The sequence below is a fragment of the Chionomys nivalis genome, chromosome 15 (genome assembly GCF_950005125.1).
Source record: "Chionomys nivalis chromosome 15, mChiNiv1.1, whole genome shotgun sequence".
In the NCBI taxonomy this organism is placed as follows: Eukaryota; Metazoa; Chordata; class Mammalia; order Rodentia; family Cricetidae; genus Chionomys; species Chionomys nivalis.
Genome location: NC_080100.1, coordinates 24,295,207 through 24,302,005, shown reverse-complemented (window position 1 = coordinate 24,302,005; position 6,799 = coordinate 24,295,207).

Genomic DNA, 6,799 nt, shown 5'->3' with positions numbered 1-6,799 from the left:
AGGCATTAACACTTTCCGATCAGTGTGATTCCACCTAGAGTGGTGCTGGGAGTGATAATTTGCTAAATCAGACCCCAGCGGCTTGGAGAACAAGACGAAATGAATTATTCCTGGGGAGTAATTTACAAACTCCAAAAATCTGGTTTATTACCTCATCTCGTCACATGGCATCTCAGAGAAAGAGAGAGAAGTAGCAAGATCGGGGGAAATAGGTGGAGAAGCAGGTGAGGTGGGTGAGGCAGGTGAGGCTGGGAGGCCAGCAGTTACCAGCTTGCTAGGGGCAGGGCTGCCGCTCCGATTGCCCACTCATTCAGCAAGACTTCTTCCCAGTTTGGATTTAGGGTTTTTAAACTGAAGTTTCAGTTAATGGGGCTGGTATTTAGTGAAGTCCTAAGATGTAAAATGAGGAACCCCACTCCCAACCTTGCTGTTCATTCAGCAAGGGGATTGGCTTGAGGCACACATAGAAGTCCAAAATTCCACACTTCTATTTGTTTCTATTAAACCCATCAATGTTTACAAGGACCCACTAATTGTTTGATTCAGTTTTTCCGCATTGAAGAAAACAGAGAAGGTTTTAGAGGAAGGGGTGTAAGTATAGAGAGAGACTGTCCTAGTGTGCCTTGCCTAAGCTAGAAGGGTCGTAAGTCAGCCATTTTACAGAAGGAGAGAACAGTCTAGGCTGTGGTCTACTAACTATGCAATTAACACAGGACATTTTTAGCTTGAAAATCCAAGTACTGACTCCTTAGCTCGCAGGCAGTTTTCCACCGTGGCAGTATTCTCTAGCTACCCTGTGAATTCCAGCTACTAAGGAAAGTCCCAACTTCTTTGTAACATGCACTAGGTACTCTGCAAAAGAATAAAGAAGCAAGCTGGAGGCTACAACGGGAAGCCTGTCACAAGTTCGAGACCAGTCTGAGCTAAATAGTGACTGTCTCAAAAACAAACAAAGGAAACAGGTACACAGGTGCCTTGGTTCCCTACTGCCAGCCTCCTCTTACTCTACTCAGTCTCCCCTGCCCCCAACACACGCGTGCAAGTGCACACACACACACAGACACACACACACAATAGGGGCGGGAATCCAGCACTCTCTGTGACTTTGGAGCTTACACACACACATACACACACAGAGAGACACACAGAGACACAGACACACACATACACATACACACACACAGACACACACATACACACACAGAGACACACACATACAATGGGGGCGGGGATCCAGCACTCTCTGTGACTTTGGAGCTTACACACACACATACACACACAGAGAGACACACAGAGACACAGACACACACATACAATGGGGGCGGGGATCCAGTACTCTCTGTGACTTTGGAGCTTACACACACACATACACACACAGAGAGACACACAGAGACACAGACACACACAAGCACATACACACACACAGACACACACAGACACACACAGACACACACAGACACACACACACAATGGGGGCGGGGATCCAGCACTCTGTGATTTTGGCGCTTACACACACACACACACACACACAAAGGGGACGGGGATCAAGCACACTCTGCATTCTACTGGAAGCTTTACTACTCCCCAAAAGGCAGCGATCAACCCCTTGACCCTGAGGTACCTTCCCACTGATAGATTCACAACACAAGCCCTATGCCTAAGGCTCAAGAAATGATGCAAAAGAGTGGAAAAATTGTAAGACTCAGAGGACCAGGACTCCTGTTTCTAGGTGGTATCTTCTATAAGTGACAGGGAAGCTGCACCCAACAAAATCTCAAAATGATAGCCCCCTAAACAAGACCCACCCAATGACACCAGTTGACATGGCAGTGTGAATGGGGGAAATTCACAAGGTCCCTTCCCTAGATGACCTGCTACAGTCCACTAATGGCTGCTTAAACAGAAAGAGAATTCAGTTTTCTCTAGGGATGAGCCCCGATAGGTTATCCAGTTCTAAGCAGTCAGTTCTAGACACACACACACACACACACACACACACACACACGAGCTTCACTAAATGGACTCAGCAGATTCTATTTGGGTATACATGTGTGTGAAAAACAGTAATTGAAGAAGTCGGGAAGTTGAGAGGGAGTGGAGGGTGTGGGAGGAGTTGGAGTGGGGAGAAAGAGAGGTAGAAAACACGTAAATACAATACTTGTGTATGAAATTCCCCCCCCAAAAAAAAAAAACTCAATTCAAATTTTTCTAATCGACTGAATAAGCATGGGTTGAAACTGGACTCTCTGAGCATGGCGGACAATGAAGGCTGATGAGAAGCCAAGGACAATGGCACTAGGTTTCGATCCTAATACATGAACTGGCTTTGTGGGAGCTTAGCCTGTTTAGATGCTCACCTTCCTGGACGTAGATAGAAGACCTTCGTCTTCCGGCAGGGCAGGGAATTTGGACTGCTCTTCAGTATCGAGAGGGAGGGGGAATGGTGTGGGGAGGAGGAGAAGAGGAGTGGGGATAGGGGGAGGGGAGTGGGGGGAGGGGGCAATATTTGGGAGGAGGGGAGGGAAATGGGAAACGGGGAGCAGGTGGAAATTTTAATTAAAAAAGAATAAAAAAGTTTGCCCCCATCCACTTCTCATCAAGTGTCACTACCAGTAAAATGCAGATTGTTTCCTCTGAGTTTTGACTCATTTCTTGCTTCAACAAATTATACTAAAGCCACAAATTCACTAAGAAAGACACAACACCCCTCAGAGTGTCCCCTCCCATCCCCGTACATCGCTGAAGCAGTCGTCCCGTGCTTACTCAGATAGGAGATGGGGCCATTTACTTGGTGCCTGAAATCAGACACCTACCTAACCATCCTGCCTTTGCCCTTCTGGTGAAACACAGTGACTGGACTAGACAGACGACTCACCCCCTTCAACCTCCTCTTCATCCAGTGACTCCCTGTCCCTCACAGGAACGGTGTACAACATCACACTCTCTGATCGCAGTCTTTCTGGAGAATGGGAGTCTCATAAAGTAATCCCAGGAACCCAAAATAGAATGAGTGGATAATTAGCCAACCTGATCCTTGTCAAAGAAACTGCTGGAACTCATTGGTAACTCCTTCCCCAGGCCAGGACCCATTAATTAGGAGAAACAATTTGCTCCAATGAGGTTGTATTCTTTCAGTGTTTTGGAAAAAAATAAATGACCACTGTGGTGCCTCTTTTACTCTTTTCTTTATTTCTCATTTTTAAGTGGTCTAAAGACACATTGAAAATGCCCAGCAAGGAGTAAACAAGCATGGGATAATTCCCTGCCCCCATAAAGTGGTGACTTCTAAAAGGAAATTACCGGGCTTAAAGATGGATTCCATTTCAGCCATCAAGACCCAAGTTACAGGGGAGTCCAGGTCCCACCCTCACAGGCACAGCAGCTGAAAAATCCCATTGAGAACTCTCCTGGAACTCTCTGTGAATGGCCACAGACTCACCCACCCCTCTATGGAGCTCTTGGTGAATGACCACAGGCTCACCCACCCTCTATGGAGCTCTTGGTGAATGACCACAGGCTCACCCACCCTCTATGGAGCTCTTGGTGAATGACCACAGGCTCACCCACCCTCTATGAAGCTCTTGATGAATGACCACAGGCTCACCCACCCTCTATGGAGCTCTTAGTGAATGACCATAGGCTCACCCACCCTCTATGAAGCTCTTGGTGAATGACCACAGGCTCACACACCCTCTACGGAGCTCTTGGTGAATGGCCACAGGCTGACCCCCAACCCTCTACTTCTAAAGCTTTGAGTAAGAATGCAGGCGCAGTCTGCATGAGTCTCCCCCAAGTTCCTCTGTGTACCGACTCGGTGAAAGGCTTACTTCATCATAACCTTTCCATAGCCCATGCTACCTTAAATTATTCTTTGTCATTTACCTTTGTGTTTCTCTTCCCAGGGACCTGAGACCCTGGCACATAGGCAGTACCATATGTTTAGACATCTTCAGCTTAGAGATCCCGTGAAGAAATGAGTGCAATGGTGAGTCAGGGATTCAAATTCACGCTCTAGAAGAAGAGGTGTGAGCGTTGGTTTCCTCTAACCCCTGGGCAAGGTTCTCTAGATGAAAAGTAGAGATTCGGGGACAATGTAAGAATCCAGGGCTGCTGTCATTGTTACTTAATCAGAAAACACTGCTATGGGAGCCAGACCAGTCCTACAAATCGCTGTCTTCCAGACACTGCCAGGAGTAGGTTCAAACCCTGCAGATCCTCCTGTCCTCGAGATGATGGAACCTTGGAGCTATGGGGTCTTCCCCGAGTTGCAACACCAAGCCGTATATTTTTTTCCCAACACACTAAATGTCTGCTTCTTGCTAATCTGTGTCTGAAGAAAAGAGAGAGTGACTGTTCTGTTTCTGTATACATGGGGCAATCCTGGACATAAATATTTCTCAAAACTAGAAAGATTTATTTCAACTCTCGGTTAAATATCTTCAGTTTGGCCAGGTATGGTGGCATATGATTTTAATACCAACGCTGTGAGGTAGAAACACACAGATCTCCGTAGGTTCAAGACAAGCCTGGCCATAGTAAGTTCCAGGATAGCCAGGGAGAACACTGGCTGTTCTTCCTTAGGACCTGAGTTCAATTCCCAGCACCCACACCACAGTTCACCACCCTCTACAGCTATAGTCCCGTGGGATCTGATGCCCTCTTCTGGTGTACAGCTGTACACACAGACAAGACACCCATATGAAAACATAAACGAATCCTAAAAGCGTCTTCAGTTTCCTTTATGCTACAACTGAGATAATTTCTATGTCAAGAGGCAGCCTCTAGTCCTAGAAGACCTCAAAGTACGTTTCCTACTTTTGCTTTAAAGAAAAAGAATTGTAAAACAACCGCCACAATAAACATGGGAAAGTTTTTAAAGTCTTCTGGGATCTGCTACTCAAAAGACACTGGCTTAGGGGGCTGGGGAGAAGGCTCCTCTTGCTTCTCGGCTGCCAACACCTGCCCCGCTTCACACCTGTAACCCAGCTCCAGGGCATCTGTTACTCTCTTCTGGCCTCCACGGGCACCTGCACACACGTGGATAAAAATAAAGTAAATCTTTAAGCAGAGACGGGGGAGGTGTTTACTTGTCCACTCCAAAGCCGAGGGTGATCTGGGCATGTTTTGTGCTTTCTCCAGGGTTTCGCCAGCGGCGTGCTGAGCAGACACCAGGACAAGAGCCCATCATGTACACACCAATCAAACCAGTTCTCGTTTTATTTCACGCCATGATTGCACATGGACGCTTCTATGAACAATGCCATGGTTAGAGTGCAAAAATCCCCCATCCCCCGGATGCCTGTGTTTGCACACCAGCCACTCTATTTTGAGAGGTTGTAGAACCTACTGGACGGAATGCCCAGCTGGCAGGAATACTGCCCCGGTGTCATAGGAGTGGAGCTTATGGGCTGCCTCTGCTTCTTGATCCACCGATACATTATGCTTCGAGCTCCCACCGTGAAACCAAAATAAGTCTTTAGTCCCTTAAGTTGCTTCTTGTCAAGCACTGGCCATGGTGAGAAGAAAGTAACTAATATGGATGGGTATGTTTATAAAGGAAGGAAGTTGTACCTCATTTAACAGACTCCTATACCGGGCACGGGGTAGTTAAAGCTCCAAATGCTGGCCATTAACACAGCTCTCTCTGTGTGAGCAGTCACTGTGAAGAGAAGGTACAAATGGATCCCAGAAAGGTTCCTCGGCAAAAGGGCCAAGGCTGTACACTCTGAGATGTAAACAACTTGGACTCAGACAATTGGCCCAGGAATTGTACCTGATTCAGGGGTCTGCCCGTCTCCAGGGTGACTTGCCGTCTATGAGAAGGCCTGAAGAAAGCGGCCAGTCCGGCTCAAATATTTTGTGAGTGCGCAGCAGCAGTTGCTTTCTCTAAAGAAATTTCAATGTGAGGTCACCAGAGAGCTGAACAGTTGGTGGCAGGAGCAGAAGCCAAAGGACACCGGGAGGAAAGCAGGGAGCAAGGAGCTGAATCGCCTTGGCGGCTAAGCCCCGTTAGTAGGACAGGCAGATGCCTGCTGCTGAGGGGGCCGCAAGATAACCCCAGCCCGGAGCTGCATCCTGAATGACCTTCCAGTTCCTGGACTTCAATCCAGTTTTCGTGAGACCTGGCTGAGCGGCCTTTCCGGAAGGCTTTTGGGAGACACGTGGCTGAGTGCTGGAGAATTCCGGTCAGCCTTCCTTTCACAGCTAAACCGGTGGCATCTGTCCCTCGCAGCCCCTCATCCAATCATAACAATACTCAAGGCCTAGCACTGTCTCTAGCACACAACAAGCGCTAGAATACTAATGATAATAAAATAAAAAATTGCAGGTGTTTGGAGGGCCTGCCCATGCCCAGGAAAAATGCCTTAAAATGAAATCACTTATGCTAGGGAGGGGGAGGGGGAGGGGAAGAGGAAGAAGAAGAAGAAGAAGAAGAAAAAGAAGAAGAAGAAGAAGAAGAAGAAGAAGAAGAAGAAGAAGAAGAAGAAGAAGAAGAAGAAGAAGAAGAAGAAGAAGAGAGAAATATTGATTAAAGTCAGCTTTGTATTCCAAATAATGCTAAACTGGGAATGAATATATTGAGCTTTTCCTTGGGCCCAATCTAAGATACTCTGCTACCATGCCTCTAGAAAGAAGGAAGTATCACATTGCGCAGACAGCGGAGAGCATCCTGCTTGATTCAGGTGAGGTGTGTTTGGAAGGCTTGCTTTGCACTTGGTTTAATCTCTCAATCACAGTAATGTTAGTAAGAACAATTTTCCGCCCACGCTAACTTCACTGACAAGCCTCCAAAGGAGCT